At 40.6% G+C, this 23,435-nt stretch overlaps 1 pseudogene across 1 annotated transcript; it reads right to left on the bottom strand.

Annotated features, from left to right (window-relative positions):
• Positions 1-3,437: 3,437 nt before the first annotated feature.
• On the bottom strand, positions 3,438-4,353 carry LOC308643541 (olfactory receptor 7E24-like; annotated as a pseudogene). Its single transcript has one exon. The product of its transcript is annotated as an olfactory receptor 7E24-like (transcript).
• Positions 4,354-23,435: the final 19,082 nt, after the last annotated feature.

The following is a 23,435-nucleotide window of genomic DNA, read 5'->3' as shown; positions in this document are numbered from 1 at the left end:
AATAAATGGACTAAGGAACTGAACAGACACTTTATGAATAGAGCTGCTATAAACATTGATTTGGCTGTGTCTCTGTAGTATGCTGATTTCAGGTCCTCTGGATATAGACCAAGAAGTGGGGCAGCTGGGTTGAATGGTGGTTCCACACCAAAAACTTAACACCAAAAAAAAAAATCAATAAATGAACTAAGGAACTGAACAGATACTTCACAGAAGATATACAATTGATCAACTAATATATGAAAAAAATGTTCAACATTTCTAGCATTTAGAGAAATACAAATCAAAAGTACTCTAAGATTTCATCTCACTCCAGTCAGAATGGCAATTATCAAGAGCCATGTGCCTCAAGTCCACACAGCATTTCAAATATGGCTTCAGTTATTCAATCTGAATACCTAGCCCAATTTACATGAACACCTGTGTTTATTACTATTCTCTAAAATAAAATTGTGTGATACTTATGCCATGGAAAGACTTTGCACATGAATTCAAACAATCTACAAATAGAGGATGTGGAGGGAAAAGGCTCACTCATACATTGCTGATGGGACTGCATATTGGTGCCACCACTCTGGAAAGCAGAATGGAGATTTCTTAGAAAACTTGGAATGGAACCACTTCTCTGTTTGTTGTTGTTGTTGTTGTTGTTGTTGTTGTTGTTTGAGAGAGAGAGAGTTTTAATATTTATTTTTCAGTTTTTGGTGGACACAACATCTTTAATTTATGTGGTGCTGAGGATCGAACCCAGCACCCTGTGCATGCCAGGAAAGCATGTTACCGCTTGAACCACATCCCCAGCCCACTTCTCTGCTTTTTAAGTTCCATTTTTACTAAGTTATAATATAAATAAGAAAAAATAGATTGAACAATAATAAATATACAATTGAGTGACATTTATTTGGTTATTAAGGTTTTTTTGTAATTAAACATTCAGTTCTTAGAAATCACTGGGTCTACTACCCAGAAGGATTGTCAAAGGACTCTACAGCATTGGAATGATGGGAAACTCTGAAGTGTGTCTCAGACCAAGCTCTAAGGGTCTCTCAATTCCCTCTGTTCCTGCTTCATGTTTCCTAGGTTCATGAACGTCTCTGCTATTGATGTTGAGTAATTGAATGTTGCAGATTCTGTTGAGAGAAAACTTGGGGCTTCTGTGTACATGACACAGACACAAACATGAGGTGCTCAATATAATCTTCTGCTCTTAGGACATTTTTTAGTAGATTGAAGGTACAGACAGGAGAGCACCACTGTGTTGAAACCCTCTTGAGCATGACCAGGACCTGTGAATGTAGCAAAGGTCTATTCGATGTTTAACAACATAGTTTTAATTTTTATCTCTCTGTGCCTAATATGGTAGAGGCTCTGGGAAATCAGAAATGACGGAGAGTTCATTTTTCAACCAACATATAGCATATACATATGAAAGGGAATAAGAGGCTGTACCATTAGAGAAATATGAAAATAGTAACAGGTCACAGGATAATTCATTTGAATAATACAGATTGACATTTCCATATTTATAATAACTAATTTTCTTTTGCCCATATGTTGTACATTCATCACATATCAATCACACAGGAAGAAACAATTTCTGTTTAATCTGAGTTCAATGATGTTATAGCAACTAGAAATCAACTTGGAGAACATTACTGAGTATCATAGACACTAGCACCTGTGTCCACCAACAGCAGCCAAAGTGAAATTGTGAGACTCTGGGCCTGATGCACTCATCTTTTTCAATGTTTTGCAACAATCAGAAAGTTTTCAGCAGAATAAAGAGGTCTTAGTTAGAGCGACATCTCTGGTACATTCTTAACCCTTAAAAGTCCCTGAGTAGTAATGAAATCCAGACCTACTTTGCTCCTATTTGATGGAGAGGGTTAATTATAATATACAGGTGGATGTAAGAGCTGCAGGTGTGACCTGGAGTTGGGGATACAGGGGGATATTCCCCCTGGACATTTGTCTTGTCTCAGCCATTCTTGTAGAAATGATGCAACTGATGCCCTGACTGCTTTGTCCTGGAATCTACAAGAAATCCCAAAGGAAGGGCAAAAGAAAACTGGTCCCATCCTGGAGTGACGGGAAACTGAAACACATGATTGTTTTATGGAGGGGACAACCTGTCAGCAGTGGCTTGCACAAATGCCATATGCCTCAAATCCACACAGTGTTTCAAACATGGCTGCAGTTATCCAATCTGAATACCTAGCCCAAGTTACATGCACACCTGTGCTCATTTCTGTTTTCTAAAATAAAATTGGGTGATACTTATGCCGTGGGAAGACTTTGAACGTGAATTCAAACAATCTAATAGATAGCTTAACACCTGGCATTCATAATCCCCAACAAAAAATCATCCTCTTCTTCATTCACATTCTCATCATCTCCTTCACAGACCATCTGGAGTGTTGAGGACACAGTTTAAAGGGATGCCTTTTCTCCCCTTGTGGATGACAGTGTGTGGCAGGAAGAGTCAGGTGGCAGTTAAAGAGGACTTTCCATGAGCTTTCTGTTGTGCTCACCACAACAAAGCATATGAACTCACAGTACCATCCCTGACAATCAGCACCTCATTCTGCCATCTGGGTAGACAAAGTGCATGTTCCTCCTAATGGTGAAGAAATAATTCTATGCAATGTCCTTCCTCCACCCTTCCCTTCCACAGCAGCTCCTGATTCACACTGGGGCTCTGCTGACTTAGAACTAAGGAGGGCAGGTCCAAAGCTCCACCTTCCTGGTGCCCAGTGGCACTGACTTCAGCCTCCAGATGTCAACACACGCTCAGTTAGGTGCTTCCTGATGCTGACATCGACAGCAGGAAGAGATGCATAATGGCGCCCACTGCAATGGGGTCCTCAAGCTGAAGGGCTGGAGGCACTGGCTGGTTGTTGACTACTGGGTGACATTGGTGGCTCAGTGCATAAGGCTCCTAGTGTACCAAGTAGCTGAAGCATATCAGCAACTCTTAAGAGCTTGCTAATATTAATGATGGAGAAGACGAGCAGAAAATGAACATCTACCAATGTTTATCAGTTTATCTCTACTAAGGAAGAGGCTCTTCTCTACTATGATTTTTTTATTTCCTAAAAAAATTTAGCTTTATATTACTATAGTTGCAGTAAATTAAGTTAAATTTTTTTCTTTTAACCATTCTCAAGTATTATGATAAGCATCATCGATCACATAGATGTTTTTTTAGAAATATTCATCATCAACATCTCAAAAATCTTTCATTATTTCAAATTGATCCTTTGTTCCAAATATGAAGAACTCCAAAACAGTCTTTCCCATCATTGGCTGGAGGCATTGCACTTAATGTGGTATTAAACCCATCAATGTTCCTGAAGAGGCAGATTAACTGATCTTGATAAGTAGTTATAATGAATTTTCCAACACACATTGCAACTGGACACCACAGGGTCTGAGATTTAGGCCATCCTGCTGTGCAGCCTCCTCAGGGCACCTTTAATGTCCCTGTTCCTCAGGCTGTAGATGAAGGGGTTCAGCATGGGGGTGACCACAGTGTACATCACAGAGGCCACTGCAATCTTCCTGGGAGAATGTGATGCGGCTGACCCAAGGTACACTCCAAGGCCTGTCCCTATAAATAACCCAACAACTGCCAGGTGAGAGCCACAGGTGGAGAAGGCTTTGTAACTCCCCCCCTGAGGATGGGATTCTCACAATGGAGGAAACAATTTTATAGTAAGAGAAAAAAATCCCTGAGATGGGGAAAAGGCCATAGAGGGCTACCAGAAAATATTTGAAAATGTTATTAGAGAAAGTGTCAGAACAGGAGAGATTCAGAATTTGAGAAGGGTCACAGAAGAAACTGGATATTTCTATCCTCTTGAAGTTGGTAATTTTTAAGATCATGAAATTGTGCATCTGGGAGTCCAAAAGGCTGAACAAAAATGAAACCAAAGTTAAGAAACCACAGAGACGAGGATTCATCATGACCAAATAGTGCAGGGGGTGACAGATGGCTACAAACCGATCATAGGCCATCACACTCAGAAGAATATAATCCATACATACAAAAATGGTAAAAACAGACATCTGTGTCAGGCAGCCCACATAGGAGATGTCTCTGCTGTGAGTTAGGATGTTCACCAGCACCTTGGGGACCATGGTAGAGATGAAACCAATGTCAGCCAAGGACAGGTTGGAGAGGAAGAAGTACATGGGGGTGTGGAGGTGGGAGTCAGAGCTGACAGCCAGGATGATGAGCAGGTTTCCAAACACTGCGACGAGGTACATGGACAGGAACAGTCCAAAGAGGAGTGGCTGCAGGTCTGGATCCTCTGAGAGTTCCATTAGATAGAATTCTGATATGTGAGTTAAATTTTGTGCTTTTGTGTTGCTTGGACACCTTTGGAAAAGCAAAGGGTGTAAGAAAAAAAAAAGAAACCCATCAGCAGGCTCTGCTCCCTCTGCATGCATTTGGATTCAGGTATTCACTAGGAAGCTGCTCACACTGGAGATCCACGTGCCCTCAACATAGGTCCCAGTCCTGAGACACCCAGACATGCACATTTTTTCGCTGTTGCTGTCTACATCATTCACCCCTCTCTCCACACCCTATTTCAGACATTTAACTGATCAATGTTAAAAGCTCAGGAGCAGAAAGAGGAGGTTCATGATTACAGTAAATTATAGCCTACCATTTAAGGGGAAATTCAGGAAAAGTAATGTTTTTTATTAAGAAAAAATGATGTTCATGAAAGTTTATTAAGAACCAGCTCAATTTACTTTGCTTTGTTCTAACAAGTTGAGAGTAATGAGTCTCAGTCAGAAAGCATGGTCATGAGCCATTTATCTTCAAAGTGTCTCATCATTTTTTATTTTCTCATTGCCCTCTTCTGCAGATTAAAGCTTGCTCTTTAAAGCCATGTAATATAATGCAAATTTCCTTGTCTTTGGCACATTTTAAATTTCAATAAATATTATTGAGCTAAATGCACAAAATCAATAGTAACCCTGATCACAAATGTGGCTGAAAGAGATGATATTAAAAACATAAATGATAAAACACTTTGAATAATTTGATTTTACATTGTTTTATTTGTAAGAACCCACACAACATCAGCAGAATAGCTGGCATATAGAAGAGCTTTTCACTGTTTTTCTTTCCTTTATTCTGTCCTCCAGCTGACTTGTTAAAACTGGTCTATGGTTTTGTGATCTCAGTCCATCAAGTTTGCAGTTTAAGATTTCATCACCAAAAAAAAGGCCCAAAGCTCAGCTTTTATTTCTAACCACATTATTTCCACTTTGTGGACTCTCTGGTTAGTTATAAAACTTGAACAACATGCCCTTGGCCCATACCCTTGGCTCATGCCCCTGTAATATGGCAGAAATAAATAAGTGCAGGGAAAAGTGGTACAAAATTGTGCACCTCCACCCTGGCTCCATTCCTGACCAGGACCTGATACAGACCTTCTATAAACATTTGACACCCAGCCCCAAAAAGGGCTTCCCTCAGCCTCAAGACAACCCACATTCTCCCTTGCATGTGTACCTGCCTTTAAAAATAAACCTCTGTCCATGCCTCTGTCCAGCTGAAGATTCTTCTCCATCAATATGCCAAGAACCCTACTGGTCTGGAGCTGAGCTCTCCCTCTGCCCTGGGAACCCCTTGGACCCATCTCCAGAAACATCTTTTCCCCCATAACATTACTATCTCTCCCTGAAAGATTTAAGATTCAGTATTTCCACTCTCTTTATCTTAAATCCCTAGCTCACTAAGAACTCAAATTTCTCAGGTAATTATTTAAATCTGTCTATACAGTGCTAGTCCTGAGTCAAGTATTGTCAAATACCTATATTTAAAATAACTAGTGGTTAGTTAAAATTACCTAACTAGTGGTTTTATCTCAGTTAATGTTATATTCATCTTTGGATATTTTAGATTATCCACATACTGTGAAATCAGACCAACACCAGTTGAATCAGGATATCTGCATGTGAAATCCTAGGTGGTTTTATTCTTACTCCAGAGTTGGAAACCACTGTCTGACAACATCCTCGCACTTAGAAAAAGTTCCATGAATATTACCTTCTCATATTTCAATAACACCCACTACCTATGTTACAATATATGTATTTGACAATACTTGTCTCAGGACTAACACTGTATAGAGAGATTTTTTAATAATTACCTGAGAGATTTGAGTTCTTAGTGAGCTAGAGATTTAGGATAAAGAGAGGGGAAATACTGAATCTTAAAGGAAACATCCACAAGTCTTTGAGATGTAGAAAGCACAGTTATAAATCTTGAACAACATGCCCTTGGCCCATGCCCTGGGTTCATGCCCCTGTAATATTGGGAAAATAAACAAGTGCAGGGAAAAGTGGTACAGAATTGTCAAGCACAACCCTGGCTCCACCTCCTGTCCAGGACCTGATACAGCCCTTCTATAAACATTGGACACCCAGCCCAAAACAGGGCTTCCTCTTAGCCTCAAGACAGCCTATATTCTCCCTTGCATGTGTAGCTGCCTTCCTAAATAAACCTCTGTCCATGCCTCTGTCCAGCCCCTGCTGAAGTTCTTCTCCATCACATATGCCAAGAACCACACGGGTCTGGAGCTGAGCTCCCATTTTCCCCTGGAAACCCCTTGGACTCATCTCCAGAAGCATCTCTTCCCCTGTGACATTATTATCTCTGCCTGATTGCACTCTCCTGCAAAACTGTCTCCCAAACACACCTACTTCATGAAATGGAGAAGTGTGATTTTCTGTTGATGTTTCTATGTCAATATTAATTTATGTTCCCATAAAGTTTCCATTAAAAATTACCTAAATTGCACCGAAATCTTATCTAAGTAGTGTACAACACAATACCTATTGCCCCAGAAATGCACCGTTTAATTATACTGAGGTGTTAATTCCATTTGTGAAGATCATTCTTCTACTTCAAAGTCTTTATCCTACACAAAGCATTACCTGAAGAAAGTACATCGTTTAAGCACTAAGGTATGACAATCATTTCAAAATTGTTTTTCATCTCTCCATATAACACAAATAAGAATTTCTATATAATATATCAGCAGGGATATGGGTGTGATCTCCAAAGAACAATGCATGTCAAAATTTACTCTATAAGATCTACATTTACTTACCAATTTAAAAAAATCATAATCATTATAGTTATACTTAATAGTTGGATTGGGTTTTTTTCCATATTATTATGAGTGTATTATGGTTGTACATAATGGTGAGATTTATTGTTACATATTCATACATGCACAAAATATAATGGTACAATTTGGCCAGTGTCATTCCCTAGTATTTCTCCTTACCCTCCTATCCTCCCTCCCACAGTCCTTTCCTCTGCCATACTGATCTCCCTTTGATTTTTAAAGAGCATTCTAGTTACACATACTAGTTGTGTTTATCCCAATATTATCATACGCCCATGAAGGAGAACCAGATGTGTAGACTCAAAAGGGTGTTGGTATGCATACTGGCTACTTACCAGATGGCCAAATGTGTTGCATGTTTACTGTATTAAGTTTCCTTTTTCCTCCAATAGACCAAAATATAGCAATCTTTAGGGTTCAGAAACAGACATTGGAGTTCCCCATAGGAAAAGTTTCCCTAGCAGCTGCTGGAACAGTCCCTAAGTCCTTCAATTTACTCACAGGTACATCTCCTCTGCTTCCTCACAAGACAAAGCCACAAGGTCCTAGTTCTCCAGCAGTCATTTCTTAATAAGCTCACCAGACACCTTGCATCCTTAGGGTGGAAGGGGTTGCCTGGAGTGCCAGAGCTGCCCAAGAAGGGTAGGGTGGGGGCAGCTGTGGGATCCCAGGTGGGTTACCAATTTGTTACCAAAAGCTTCAACTTGTACCCAATACCAATTCAATATTAAGAACAGGGTTTTGAGAAAACAAGAAGGATCATTGTTTTGCTAGTAAAGAGAAACACGGAGGAATCTTGTCCTAGAGACTGTGCTTGTCACCTATGTCTTCATCTTAATATGTGTCACCAAACACTGCTGACCTTGATGTATTTTCTGCATAATGACACCTAAATAAGTCTTATCTGGTTTATAGGATATTTCCATGTTGCTCAGGTAGAAAAGAAAGTGTTTTCATTTGAGTCATAAAAGCAACACTTTATTGATATCACAGCCCTGCCAGTGTGTGCGCAGTGTGAGAATCACTACACTTCTCCTGGCTCCGACTGCTTAAGGAGAGAGGGAGAACAACACCCAGCTCCAAAACATGTGCAACACCAAAGCGAATTTGGAACTCCATAACTGATTGGTCATTGTCACCTTAAATTAAAAGTGTATGATTAGGGAAATTCCAACAATTTTGAGGAAAGAAATTCTCAAAAGACCCCAGAGACACCACAGTGGGAAACTCTGATATGTGCCTCAGTAGAAGGCTCGGGTTTCTGGGGATCCCTCAGGTCCTACCATATATTGCTATTTTTTACTTTAGAAAATCTATGTCATGAGTGCTCAAACTCGACTAAGTTAGAGAGAATTAAATAAAAATAAAAGGTTCCTATGTCCATGACAAGGACACAGAACGATAGTGATTAACTTGCCATGATTTTCATGGGGCTTTGCTTCAAAGAATGAAAGTACAGACTGGAAGCAAGAAGTCCATGAATCCAAATTAATTTGGGACATTTTGGGGAAGAAAGATCAGATGAATTCAATGTGGAACAGATCTGTTTTAGATGCTCCTTGTGCCAAGACAAGCATGGGCCCCAGTGAGTCACAAATAGAAAGAGGGACACCTCCCCAAATACACAGCACAGATTTGTGGAGCATCAAAAATAAAATATCCAAACCAGAAATAGAAAAATTGTAACTTTGAGTAGGGGATTAATTATTTGAGTTGCATGAATATTAACCTAATCACTACTAATAGTAACATTAATATCTAGGTCTTATTTTGCTCAGAATTTTTTCAAAAAATCCCACATTATTTCTGTAAGAGCACGATGTATCTCTTTCATCCTTAGTCAATGCAGTTATATCAAACAAAAACCAACTTAGATATCAATGCTGAATCCAGACACTAGTGCTTGCTCCTTCACAGACACAATAAGTGGGACTGAAAGACTCTAAGACCCATTTGCTGTGTGTTTTTGTTTTCTTCCATGAAATATAAAGTTCTCTATCTATGTCCTAAGGTTTTAAAAATAAGGTATACATTTAAGTTCTTTCCATTGATGTAAGAATAAACTAAAATAAAGACATAATATTAAGTTTGTTTTAAGATGAGAGGGCTGTTTTCAAGCATGAAAGGTCATATGGTAAGGTCCAAGGAGTCCTGGAAGGGGCCCAATAGTGTGACCTGTGCTGAATGATCATCAGCCTCCCCTACTGAGACCTCTTCTGTGACCTGTGGTTGTTCTTCCATAGTGCATACAGCAGGCACCTGCCTGCTCTGCCCTTGATCACCAAGAATCCAGCAAGAAACTGCACCATGGGCAACACTCTCTTTCTGCAGAGACAGGGAAGAGGAATGGCTCTTGGCTTATTGATGAGACAGCCTGCCAAGATTCTCCTGTGATGCCCTGTTTCCACGGTCAGGCAGCCCAGTGCAACCAGGCTGCAGTCTTTCCTACCTAACAAACAAGAGAAAGTGGCATAAATATAATGTTCCTTTTTACTGTAAAATAATGATAAAAGGGGCATGCATTTTCAGAGTGCGACAATGCACAAGAAATGAAACCCATGATAGAGATCACGTTGCTCACTCCCTGAGCCTGGGAAGCTCTGTGCATCAGTCCCTGGTGCTCTGGTTTCTGGCATCATCCTCCTCATTTTTATTACCACCAGAGTGGTGCTTAGGAAATATTTTTTTTCTATTCATTCTTTCTGTTTTCTTTTTATTTTTTAGTACCAGAAATTGAACTCAGAGGTGCCTAGCCACAGGACCATAACCTTAGCTCTTTTCATTTTTTGAGACAGAACCTCCTTAAGTTGATTAGGGCCTTGCTAAGTTGATGAGGCTGGCCTTGAACTTGTGAACCTCCACTTCAGACTCCCAACCCACCAGGATTACATACACACACCACTGCACCAGGCTAGTGAACACTTTTGAGGACACATTTTGTACTCATGAAAAACAGAAGCAGTGTGAACGGAGAGCACATTTTAAATAAGATATCTGGTACCATAGCAAAAATAAAAACATAAACTTTTCAAACAAGCTTCATGGAAATTGACATACTGAAGACTCCCATCTGAATACTCAAAGTGTGATGTTTGTCCTTCTGATAGAGGAGCAATATTTTCCATCATTCTTCCAGGGTCCCAAGACTCCATCTGCACCTACTGGGTTATACTGCTTCTCTGCTGGCTCATGAAAAAGAAGTGCACATGCCAAGACCCACCCATACCTGGTGCCCAGCAAAGGCTCAGACTCTGTTTGCAGCATTCCTATGAACATGCTGTCAGCTGGGAGCTTCCTGATGCAGAACCACAGCAGGGGACACAGCCACGCAGATCACTGGACAAGAACCATCCACTAAAGGGCTCCAGGCACAGGCTGACTGTGGACTAATATAGGATCTTGGTAGCTCAATGCACAGAGCTCATTATTGAACTAATTGGTCCATGCAATGCAATTTCTAAGGACTTCTCAACATTAATTCAGGAAGATGAAGAAAAGAAAATGAAGGTCCACTTAAGATTTGGACTCTAGCTATAATTGGGAGGGAATTTGTGTACTCAATTTACTGCTCTCACTTCTGTGTTTTAAAGACAATCATCTTTTAATGTCTATTCTCAGTATAAATATGCAATATAAATACAAACAACAAAACATTGCTATTGGAACCTAATGAGCATATGCTTAAGTTACATATAGTTGGTCATTATTTTTTTTTTAAATGAAGCATTCAGTCATTTAAAAAATAGTGGTTCTCCTGCTCAGGACAATTGTCAAAGAACTCTGCAGCACTGGAATGATGAGAAACTATAAAGTGTGTCTCAGAATAAGCTCTAGGGTCTCCTCTCACTCTCCTCTGTTCCTACTTTACTTTTCCTAGGCTCATGGACATGTCTGCCATTGTTATTGAGTAACTGAAGTTTGTAGATGCTGTTAATGAGAAGTATAGGGCTCCTGTTTCAGTAACCAGGCACAAACAAGACCTGTTCAGTCAGTGAAAACCAGCAAAGGGAGGATCTACACTAAAGGGACATTCAACCAAAGGAGAAACTAAGTCAAATTAAAAAACAGAAATAAATCAAAATGACAGGGAATAGAAAACATATCACAATAATAACCTTGAATGTCAATGGCCTAAACTCATCAATCAAAAGTCATAGATTGGCAGTTTGGATTAAAAAGCAAGACCCAACAATATGCTCATGGGCAAAGACATTTGCAGGCTGAAGGTGAAAGGATGGGGGGGGAAACTTATCACCCATATGGATTGCATATTCAAGCAGGGGTGTCTATTTTCATCTCAGATAAAGTAGAGTTCAAACCAAAGATATCAGAAGAAACAAAGAAGGATATTTCATACTTCTTAAGGGAAGTATATATAAGCAGGACATACAATTATAAATAGTTGTGCCACAAACAATGGAACATCTATGTACATCAAACAAACTCTTCTCAATTGCAAGAGTCAAATAGACTAGAGCACAGCAATACTGGGTGAATTTAACACAAATCTCCCATTACTGGACAGATCTTCCAAACAAAAACTAAGTAAGGAAACTATAGAACTAAATAATATAATCAATAATTCAGACTTGATAGATATAATCCATCAATAAATATATATGCTTTCTTCTCAGAAGCATGACTCTTTCTCTAAAATAGACCATATCTTATGCCACAAAGCAACTCTTAGTAAATACACACACACACACACACACACAGAGAGAGAGAGAGAGAGAGAGAGAGAGAGAGAGAGAGAGAGACAATACACTACATTCTATCAGACCACAATGGAATGAAATTAGATCAGTGATAAAATAAAAAAATATAAGCTACTGTAACAAATGGAGACTAAATAATAAAGTATTGAATGACAAAAGGATAGTAGAAGAAATCAAGGATTAAATAAAATTCTTACAAGTAAATGAGAACACTGACACAATATTATCACAATCTCTGGGACAGAGAAGGCAGTAGTGAGAGGAAAGTTTATTTAATTGAGTGCACTCATTAAAAGAATAAAAAGTCAACAAATGACTAAAACTACATCTCAAAGCCCTTGGGAAAAAAGATGAAGAAGAAATCAACACCAACAGCAGTAGAAGACTGGAAATAATTAAAATCAGAGCTGAAATCAATGAAATCAAAACAATTGAAAAAACTGACAAAAAAGTTGGTTCTTTGAAAAAAATAAAGAAAATAGACAAACCCCTGGTCATTCTAACAAACAGAAAGAGAGAGAAAACTCAAATTACTAAAATGCAATATGAAGAAGAAAACATCAAATCAGTCATGTCTGAAATACAGAAGATAATTAGAAACTATTTTGAAAGTTTATATTCCAAGAAATTAGAAAATATCAAAGACATTAAAACATTTCTAGAAAAATGATCTACCCAAACTGAAAGAGGAAGTCATACATGATTTAAAGAGATCAAGTTCAAGTAATGAAATAGAAAATGTCATTAAGAACCTATCAACCAAGTAAAGCCAAGGACCAGATGGATTCTTTTTTTTATGTTGTAACAGTCATATTTGTAACATAGTTTTATTGCCTTGGTTAATTGCATTGTTAACCTACTATATATGAAATTATTAAACATAGAACAGTGATTTCATGTTTTCAATTTTTTTGAATATTTATTTTTTTTTGTTTTGGGTGGACACAATATCTATTTTATTATTATTAATTTTATTTTATTTTTTATTGATTTTAAAAAATAAGTGACAGTGGAATGCATTACAATTCTTATTACATATATATAGCACAGTTTTTCATATCTCTGGTTGTATACAAAGTATGTTGACATCAATTCATGTCTTCATACATGTACTTTGGATAATGATGGCCATCACATTCCACCATCTTTGCTAATCCCCTGACACCTCCCTTTCCCTCCCACCACCTGCCCTATCTAGAATTCTAGATAGGACCATATCTGCTGTGCAGACTCCTCAGTGCTCCATTAATATCCCTGTTCCTCAGGCTGAAGATGAAGGGGTTCAGCATGAAGGTGACCACAGTGTACATCACTGAGGCCACTGCACCCTTTTTGTGAGAATGTGACACAGCTGAACGAATGTATTCGTCAATGCCTGTTCCATAAAATAAACAAACTCGGCCAGGTGAGAGCCACAGAAGTCTTTGTACTTCCCTCCTAAGGATGGGATCCTCAGAACAGAGGACATAATATTAGTAAAAGAAAAGGTTCCTGGAGATGGGGGAAGGGCCATATTTGGCAACAAAAAATACTTGAATATGTTATCAGAGAAGGTGTCAGAACAGGAAAGATGAAAAAGTTGAGAAGGGTCACAGAAGAAGTTAGAAATTTCCACATCCTTTAAGCTGGTAATTTGTAAGATCATCAAATTGTGCAGCTGAGAGTCCAAGAGAATCAGCAAAAAGACATCAAAATTGAGAAGCCACAGAAGTGAGAGTTTATTATAACTGGGTAATGCAGAGAGTGAGAGATGGCCACAAACTGGTCATAGGCCATAAGAGTTAGAAGAATATAATTAATACATCCAAAAAAGGGAAAAGAGACATCTGCATCAAGCAGCCCACATAGGAGACAACATCCCTGTGAGTGTGAATATTCACCAGCAAATTTGGAATCTTGGTGGAGATGAAACCAAAATTAGTGAGGGACAGGTTGGAGAGAAAGAAGTACATGGGGGGTGTGGAGGTGGGGGTCAGAGCTGATGGCCAGGATGATGAGCAGGTTTCCAAGCACTGTAACCAGGTACATGGACAGGAACAGTCCAAAGAAGATGGGTTGAAGGTCTAGGTCAACTGAGAGACCTATGGGGTGGAATTCTGGGATGCATGTTAGGTTTTGTACTTCTTTATGTCTCAGATAATTTTTTCAGAAAGCAATGAGAGTGAGAAAAAGACTACATCAGCAGGCCTCCCTGATTGTGTGCATTTGAGTTCAAGTATGCACGACAAAGCTGCTCACACTAGACATCCACATACCCTCAACATAGTCCTCAGTAGTGCAACACCCAGTCTTGCACATTCTTTCACTATAGCTCTCTCCATCATTCAGCCCTCTTTCCATTCCCTATTTGAAGACATTGAACTGAGCAAAGTTAGAAGCCTAGGAGCAGAAGAGAGAAGTTCAAGAAGATAATAAAATATAGCCTATGTTTTAAAGGAAAACAGAGAATAAGTAATGACCTTTCTATTAAGAAAAAGCAATCTTAATAAAAGTTAATTAAGAACCAGGACAATTTACCTCATTTTGGTCTAAGTACCAAAAAAACTTCTTTGACTTATTCTATTTAAGACACCATTGGGTCTCCATTCTCTGACAACTGAATTGAGGGTGATGAGCCACAGACAGAAAGAAGGTTAGGAGCCAGTTATCTTGAAAGGGTTTCATCATTCATTGATTTTTCTCACTTCCCTAATCTGTGAGTTTTAGCTTGCTGTTCAAAAATTATGTAATATGAAACAAGTATCCTTGTCTTTGGCACAATTCAAATGTCAATAAATATGATTGAATTAAATGCACATGATCAATAGTAACACTGATTACTAATGTGGCAAAAGTAGACAATATTACAATTACAAATGATAGTAAATACTTTTGAATAGCTTATTTTTATACAGGCTTTTTTTCCATTCATACAATATCAGGAAAATATCTGGTATATAAAACAACACTTTGTGCTTTTTCTCCCTCTGTTCTGTTAAAAACTGCTTCAGGGTTTTTGATCTCAGCCCATCAAATTCAAAGTTTAACATTTGAGCACCATGGGAAGCCCTAAAGCTCTCTCTTATTTCCAACCATCTTATTTCCACTTTATGGATATCTTGGTCATTCCTTGTATGTGGATTGCAGTTCTCTTACTTAAGCCACATGATGAAAGTGCTGGTTCGTTATGTCAGATCTCATCGTGATTGTAGAAAACAATTCATAAAAGGACAGTACAGGAAATAAGGTAAACACTTCTGGGGAATTTTAAAATTTTAAATATAAGAAAATAAATATCGGTGATCCAACATGGCCGCCAGTGAGGAAGCAGCGATTCCAATGTCTCCACATTAACGGGATCAGAAAGACCCATTGGAACAGCTGCAGTCTACCTACTGAGGAACTTCTAGCAAAATTCCGTTAAGAGGGGACCTGCCAGGAATTGGTAGGTTTATTAGAAGTGTCAGTTTGTCCCAGACAAGTGGATCTTGGGCGGCCACGCGGGCGCAGAGGCCCACCCGAACCTGCAGACGGCACCCGCCATCCCGCCGTCCCGGGGAGGCCCTGCTCCCGCTCTGTGAACGGCCACCCCGCCCTCCCGGATCTTAGCCACACGGCCGCAGCTGCCCAGCTCTACAGGCAGCCCCCGGCAGCCCGGCAGAGCGAGAAGTGTCCCTGCCTGGCCCAGCAGACAACCCATGCCCTCCCGGCTCTACTAACAGCCCCTCCCACCCGGCAAACAGCTCCCCCCTCGAGACAGCGTGAAGGGAATCTAACCAACACTTTGTGAAATAGCGAACTGGGAACTAAACCCAGAGATTGTGTCAGACCAGAGACAAGCCAGTTCCACCCCTCCCTTCGGACACTCCAGCAAGGAGCCAGGGGCCTGCCATAACAGAGAGGGGAAGTCACCAATGTTCGGCCAAAGAGATTCCTTCCCAGCGGAATCTACTTTAGCAGGTGTGTGACTCTCACCCACATCAGATACAAACAACCGGGAAACTTCAAAATCTCTCCATGGGCGTGACCGTAAGTGCCAAAAGAGTCTCGACCCCCAACTCCCCCTATGCCAGTGACGTGGGCGGGACTGCATGGGCAGAGGGAAGCAGAGAAGACTCCCCACTCCCAACTCCCCCAACCGCAAACTGAGAGGGTGTGACGGTAGTGGCGGAGGGAAACAGAGGACACTCCAGACCCCCAACTCCTCCTACCACCAGCAGTGTGGTTGTGACTGTAGGGGCTGAGGGAAGTAGAGGGGATCCTCAACCCCCAACTCCTATTACCACCAGCAGAGACACCAATGGTCTTAGCTGCCAGATTCCAAAGGTGTGCCCACCAAAGGGGTCCAGAAAAATTAAACAATTGACTCCCAGACCACAGCTCCACGGCACTGGGGCTTAGATTAATGACAGAGAGAGTGCTCAGTAGTTATGGAAATAGAGCACTCGGTGGGGCTGAAAGTGTAACCAAATCCTTGGGGAACTGCATCGGTGAGCAGGACCTGGCTGGCTGGCAGGAGGAAGGGGAGGAGGGGCCGTAGAAGTGAAACGGCTCTTCTTCAACAGGATTGAGAGACTTCCAGAAACTGCCTTACAGGGATTGCTGTTGACACATTGAGGGAAAAACTCAGCCCGGAGGGCACAGCTTTTCCTAGGGGAAGAGAAGAAAATGGATCTCTAAGACCTAATTTTATTTCCTATTTCATTTTATTTTTTCTCTCTCTTTTCCCTCTCTCTCTCCCCTTCCAAGTTTTACTGTTCTTTCCATTCTCCTCTATGCTATCTATCTCCCTCTCCTTCTTTCTTTTCAAGAGCACCTACCTTCCCCTTCCCCCCAACTTTCATTCCAAGCATTACTTCCTCCATTTCGTGTAACTGTCTAAATGCAAATAGGTGTGCGCCCTCCCCCCATGCCTGCAAGGTAGGCGGACCTGCAACCCACCAGCAGGTCAGGCCCAGCAACCTGGGAGTGGCAGAGCCACCCCACGTGCCTGCAAGGTAGGCAGACCTGCTACCCACCAGCAGACCAGGCCCAGCGGCCTGCGGAGGGGCAGAGATGCCCCCTCCCCCCGCACCAGCAAGGTAGGCGGAACTGTGACCACCAACAGAACAGACTCAGTGGCCTGCGGAGGGGCAGAGCTGCCAACCACGCCTGTAAAGTAGGCGGACCTGCGACCCACCAGCAGAATAGGCCCAGCAACCCGCGGAGGAGCAGAGTAGCCCCACGCGCCTGCAAGGTAGGCGGACCTGTGACCCACCAGCAGATCAGGCCCAGCGGCCTGCTGAGGGGCACAGCTACCCCCTCCCCCCGAGCCAGCAAGGTAGGTGGAACTGTGACCACCAACAGAACAGGCTCAGTGGCCTGCGGAGGGGCAGAGCTGCCAACAACGCCTGCAAAGTAGGCGGACCTGCGACCCACCAGCAGAATAGGCCCAGCAACCCGCAGAGGGTCAGAGCCGCGCCCCGCGCCTTCAAGGTAGGCGGACCTGCGACCCACCAGCAGATCAGGCCCAGCGGCCTGCTGAGGGGCAGAGCTGCCCCCTCCCCCCGCACCAGCAAGGTAAGCGGAACTGTGACCATGAACAGAACAGGCCCAGTGGCCCACGGAGGGGCAGAGCTGCCAACCACGCCTGCAAGGTAGGCGGACTTGCGACCCACCGGCAGAATAGGCCCAGGAGCCTGCAGAGGGGCAGAGCCACCCCACTTGCCTTCAAGGTAGGCAGACCTGCTACCCACCAAAAGAACAGTCCCAGTGGCCTGCAGAAGGGAAGAGCCGCCTCCCGCGCCTGCAAGGTAGGCAGACCTGTGACCTACCAGCAGAACAGGCCCAGCGGCGTGCAGAGGGGCAGAGCCGCCGACCGCGCATGCAAGGTAGGTGGACCTGCGACCCATCGGCAGAACAAGCCCAGTGGCCTTCAGAGGGGCGGACCTGCTGCCCGCGACTGCAAAGGAGGCAGAACTGCAACCACCGACAGGACAGGCCTAGCGGCCCGCAGAGGGGCAGAGCCGCCACCCGCGCCTACAAGGTAGGCGCACCTGCTACCAACCAGCACAACAGGCACAGCGGCCTGCCGATGTGGTAGGCACATTGCCCCAATTGGAGGAGGAGCACAGCCCCTGCCCGTGCCTGCACGGGAGACTTTGCGACTATACAAGAGTAATACAAATATATAGGGGGAAAATTCAATAACACAACAGTCTCAGTAAGCAGAAAGAAACGCGAACAGTATGAAACGACAAGGAAAGAAAGGACCACAAGCAATGCAGGTCAACTCAACTTTAGAAGAGGTAATATCTGCAGCAGATGGAATGTCAGATAAACAATTCAGGAGATACATGCTTCAGATGATCTGGAGTCTCAAGGAAGACATTAGACAGCAAAATCAGACAATGAAAGATCTCTTCAACAATGAATTACATAAACAAATCCAGGAAGCAAAAGAGCAACTATACAGGGAGATAGAGGTTATAAAAAACAAACAAACAGAAATCCTAGAAATGCAGGAAGCAATAAACCAACTTAAAAACTCAATTGAGAATACTACCAACAGAGTAGAACACTTAGAAGATAGAACATCAGAAAATGAAGACAAAGTATTTCAACTTGAAAAGAACATAGACAGCTCAGCAAGACTGTTAAGAAACCATGAGCAGAACATCCAAGAAATATGGGATAACATTAAAAGACCAAACTTAAGAGTCATTGGGATACAGGAAGGCACAGAGCTCCAAACCAAAGGAATAAACAATCTATTCAATGAAATAATTCGAGAAAACTTCCCAGACTTGAAGAACGAGACAGAATCCCAAATCCTAGAAGCCTGCAGGACGCCGAAAGTGCAAAATCATAAGAGATCCACACCTAGACACATTATAATGAAGATGCCCAACATACAGAATAAGGAGAGGATTTTAACAGCTACAAGAGAAAGGAAGCAGATTACATTTAGGGGTAAACCAATCAGGATAACAACTGATCTCTCAACACAGACTTTGAAAGCTAGAAGATCCTGGAATAACATATTTCAAACACTGAAAGGAAATGGGTTCCAACCAAGAATTGTGTATCCATCAAAATTAAGCTTCAAGAAGGAAGATGAAATTAAAACCTTCCACGATAAACAAAAGTTAAAAGAATTTGCAGCTAGAAAACCATCTCTACAAAAAATCCTCGGCAAAACATTACAGGAAGAGGAAATGGAAAATAACAATGAAAACCAACAGTGGGAGGTAGGAAAGTAAAGGGGGGAAAATAATCAAAGAGGAAAACAAACCATATTCAGGAACATAAATAAACAAATATGGCTGGAAGGATAACCCATATCTCAATAATAACCCTAAATGTTAATGGCTTAAACTCACCAATTAAGAGACACAGGCTAGTAGAATGGATCACAAAAAATGACCCAACAATATGCTGCCTACAGGAGACGCATTTGATAGGAAAAGACATACATAGACTGAAGGTGAAAGGTTGGGAAAAATCATATCACTCATATGGACTTCGGAAACAAGCAGTAGTGTCCATACTCATATCAAATAAAATAGATTTCAAGCCAAAGTTAATCAAAAGGGATAAAGAGGGACACTACATACTGCTCAAGGGAACCATACACCAACAAGACATAACAATCATAAATATATATGCCCCAAACAATGGTGCAGCTATGTTATCAAACAAACAAGTTCAAGAGTCTAATAGACCACCATACAATAATCATGGGAGACTTCAACACACCTCTCTCACTACTGGACAGATCTTCCAAACAAAAGTTGAATAAGGAAACTATAGAACTCAATAACACAATTAACAACCTAGACTTAATTGACATATATAGAATATACCACCCAACATCAAGCAGTTACACTTTTTTCTCAGCAGCACATGGATCCTTCTCAAAAATAGATCATATATTATGTCACAGGGCAACTCTTAGACACTATAAAGGAATAGAGATAATACCATGCATCTTAATGGAATGAAACTGAAAATCAACGATAAAAGAAGGAAGGAAAAATCATGCATCACTTGGAGAATGAACAATAGGTTACTGAATGATCAATGGGTTATAGAAGACATTAAGGAGGAAATTAAAAAATTCTTAGAGATAAATGAAAACACAGACACAACATATCGGAATCTATGGGACACATTGAAAGCAGTTCTAAGAGGAAAATTCATTGCATGGAGTTCATTCCTTAAAAAAAGAAAAAACCAACAAATAAATGATCTCATACTGCATCTCAAAATCCTAGAAAAAGAAGAGTAAAACAACCGCAAAAGAAGTAGAAGGCAAGAAATAATTAAAATCAGAGCTGAAATTAATGAAATCGAAACAAAAGAAACAATTGAAAAAAATTGATAAAACTAAAAGTTGGTTCTTTGAAAAAATAAATAAGATCGACAGACCCTTAGGCATGCTAATGAAGAGAAGAAGAGAGAGAACTCAAATTACTAGCATACAGGATGAAAAAGGCAATATCACAACAGACACTTCAGAAATACAGAAGGTAATCAGAAATTATTTTGAATCCTTATACTCCAAAAAAATAGAAGATAGTGAAGGCATCGATAAATTTCTTAAGTCATATGATCTGCCCAGATTGAGTCAGGAGGATATAGACAACCTAAACAGACCAATATCAATTGAAGAAATAGAAGAAACCGTCAAAAGATTACCAACTAAGAAAAGCTCAGGACCAGATGGGTATACAGCAGAGTTTTACAAAACCTTTAAAGAGGAACTAATACCAATACTTTTCAAACTATTTCAGGAAATAGAAAAAGAGGGAGAACTTCCAAATTCATTCTACGAGGCCAACATCACCCTGATTCCTAAACCAGACAAAGACACTTCAAAGAAAGAAAACTACAGACCTATATCTCTAATGAACCTAGACGCAAAAATCCTCAATAAAATTCTGGCGAATAAGATATAAAACCATATCAAAAAAAATTGTACACTATGATCAAGTAGGATTCATCCTTGGGATGCAAGGCTGGTTCAATATATGGAAATCAATAAATGTTATTCACCACATCAATAGACTTAAAAATAAGAACCATATGATCATCTCGATAGATGCAGAAAAAGCATTCCGCAAAGTACAGCATCCCTTTATGTTCAAAACTCTCGAAAAAATAGGGATAACAGGAACATACCTCAACATTGTAAAAGCAATCTATGCTGACCCTCAGGCTGGCATCATTCTGAATGGAGAAAAATTGAAGGCATTCCCTCTAAAATCTGGAACAAGACAAGGATGCCCTCTCTCACCACTTCTGTTCAACATAGTTCTCGAAACACTGGCCAGAGCAATTAGACAGACGAAAGAAATTAAAGGCATAAAAATAGGAAAAGAAGAACTTAAATTATCACTATTTGCAGATGACATGATTCTATACCTAGCAGACCCAAAAGGGTCTACAAAGAAACTATTAGAGCTAATAAATGAATTCAGCAAAGTGGCAGGATATAAAATCAACACGCATAAATCAAAGCCATTCCTCTATATCAGGGACAAATCCTCTGAAATGGAAATGAGGACAACCACTCCATTCACAATATCCTCAAAAATAATAAAATACTTGGGAATCAACCTAACAAAAGAGGTAAAAGACTTATACAATGAAAACTACAGAACCCGAAAGAGAGAAATAGAAGATCTTAGAAGTTGGAAAAATATACCCTGTTCATGGATAGGCAGAACTAACATCATCAAAATGGCAATATTACCAAAAGTTCTCTATAGGTTTAATGCAATGCCAATCAAAATCCCAATGGCATTTCTTGTAGAAATAGAGAAAGCAATCATGAAATTCATATGGAAAAATAAAAGACCCAGAATAGCAAAAACAATGCTAAGCAGGAAGTGTGAATCAGGCGGTATAGCGATACCAGACTTCAAACTATACTACAGAGCAATAGTAACAAAAACAGCATGGTACTGGTACCAAAACAGGTGGGTGGACCAATGGTACAGAATAGAGGACACAGAAACCAACCCACAAAACTACAACTTTCTTATATTTGATAAAGGGGCTAAAAGCAAGCAATGGAGGAAGGATAGCATCTTCAACAAATGGTGCTGGGAAAACTTGAAATCCATATGCATCAAAATGAAACTGAATCCCTTTCTCTCACCATGCACAAAAGTTAACTCAAAATGGATCAAGAAGCTTGATATCAAATCAGAGACAAGCCATCTGATATAAGAAAAAGTTGGCTACGACCTACATACTGTGGGGTCGGGCTCCAAATTCCTCAATAGGACACCCATAGCACAAGAATTAATATCTAGAATCCACAAATGGGACTTGCTCAAACTAAAAAGTTTTTTCTCAGCAAAAGAAACAATAAAAGAGGTAAATAGGGAGCATACATCATGGGAACAAATCTTTACTCCTCACACTTCAGATAGAGCCCTAATATCCAGAGTATATAAAGAACTCAAAAACTTAGACAATAAGATAACAAATAACCAAATCAACAAATGGGCCAAGGACCTAAACAGACACTTCTCAGAGGAGGACATACAATCAATCCACAAGTACATGAAAAAATGATCACCATCTCTAGCAGTCAGAGAAATGCAAATCAAAACCACCCTAAGATATCATCTCACTCCAGTAAGATTGGCAGCCATTAGGAAGTCAAACAACAACAAGTGCTGGTGAGGATGTGGGGAAAAGGGTACACTTGTACATTGTTGGTGGGACTGCAAATTGGTGCAGCCAATTTGGAAAGCAGTATGGAGATTTCTTGGAAAGCTGGGAATGGAACCACCATTTGACCCAGCTATTCCCCTTCTCGGTCTATTCCCTAAAGACCTAAAAAGAGCATGCTACAGGGATACTACCACATCGATGTTCATAGCAGCACAATTCACAATAGCAAGACTGTGGAAGCAACCTAGATGCCCTTCACTAGACGAATGGATAAAAAAAATGTGGCATTTATACACAATGGAGTATTACTCTGCATTAAAAATGACAAAATTATAGAATTTGGAGGGAAATGGATGGCATTAGAGCAGATTATGATAAGTGAAGCTAGCCAATCCCTAAAAAACAAATGCCAAATGTCTTCTTTGATATAAGATTTGTAACTAAGAACAGAGTAGGGAAGAAGAGCATGAGAAGAGGACTAACATTAAACAGTAATGAGAGGTGGGAGGGAAAGGGAGAGAGAAGGGAAATTGCTTGGAAATGGAAGGAGACCCTCATGGTTATACAAAATTACATACAAGAGGAAGTGAGGGGAAAGGGAAAAATAATACAAGGGGGAGAAATGAATTACAGTAGAGGGGGTAGAGAGAGACGAGGGGAGGGGAGGGGAGGGGAGGGGGATAGTAGAGGATAGGAAAGGCAGCAGAATACAACAGACATGAGTATGTCAATATGTAAATCAGTGGAAGTGTAACTGATGTGATTCTGCAATCTGTATATGGGGTAAAAATGGGAGTTCATAACCCATTTGAATCAAAGTGTGAATATGATATATCAAGAACTATGTAATGTTTTGAACAACCAATAAAAAAATTAAAAAAAAGAAAAAAAAAGAAAAGAAAATAAATATCTATCT

The sequence above is a fragment of the Spermophilus citellus genome (genome assembly GCF_964194105.1).
Source record: "Spermophilus citellus genome assembly, chromosome: 3".
NCBI classification, from domain to species: domain Eukaryota; kingdom Metazoa; phylum Chordata; class Mammalia; order Rodentia; family Sciuridae; genus Spermophilus; species Spermophilus citellus.
This window is presented reverse-complemented; position numbering and strand designations above follow the sequence as displayed.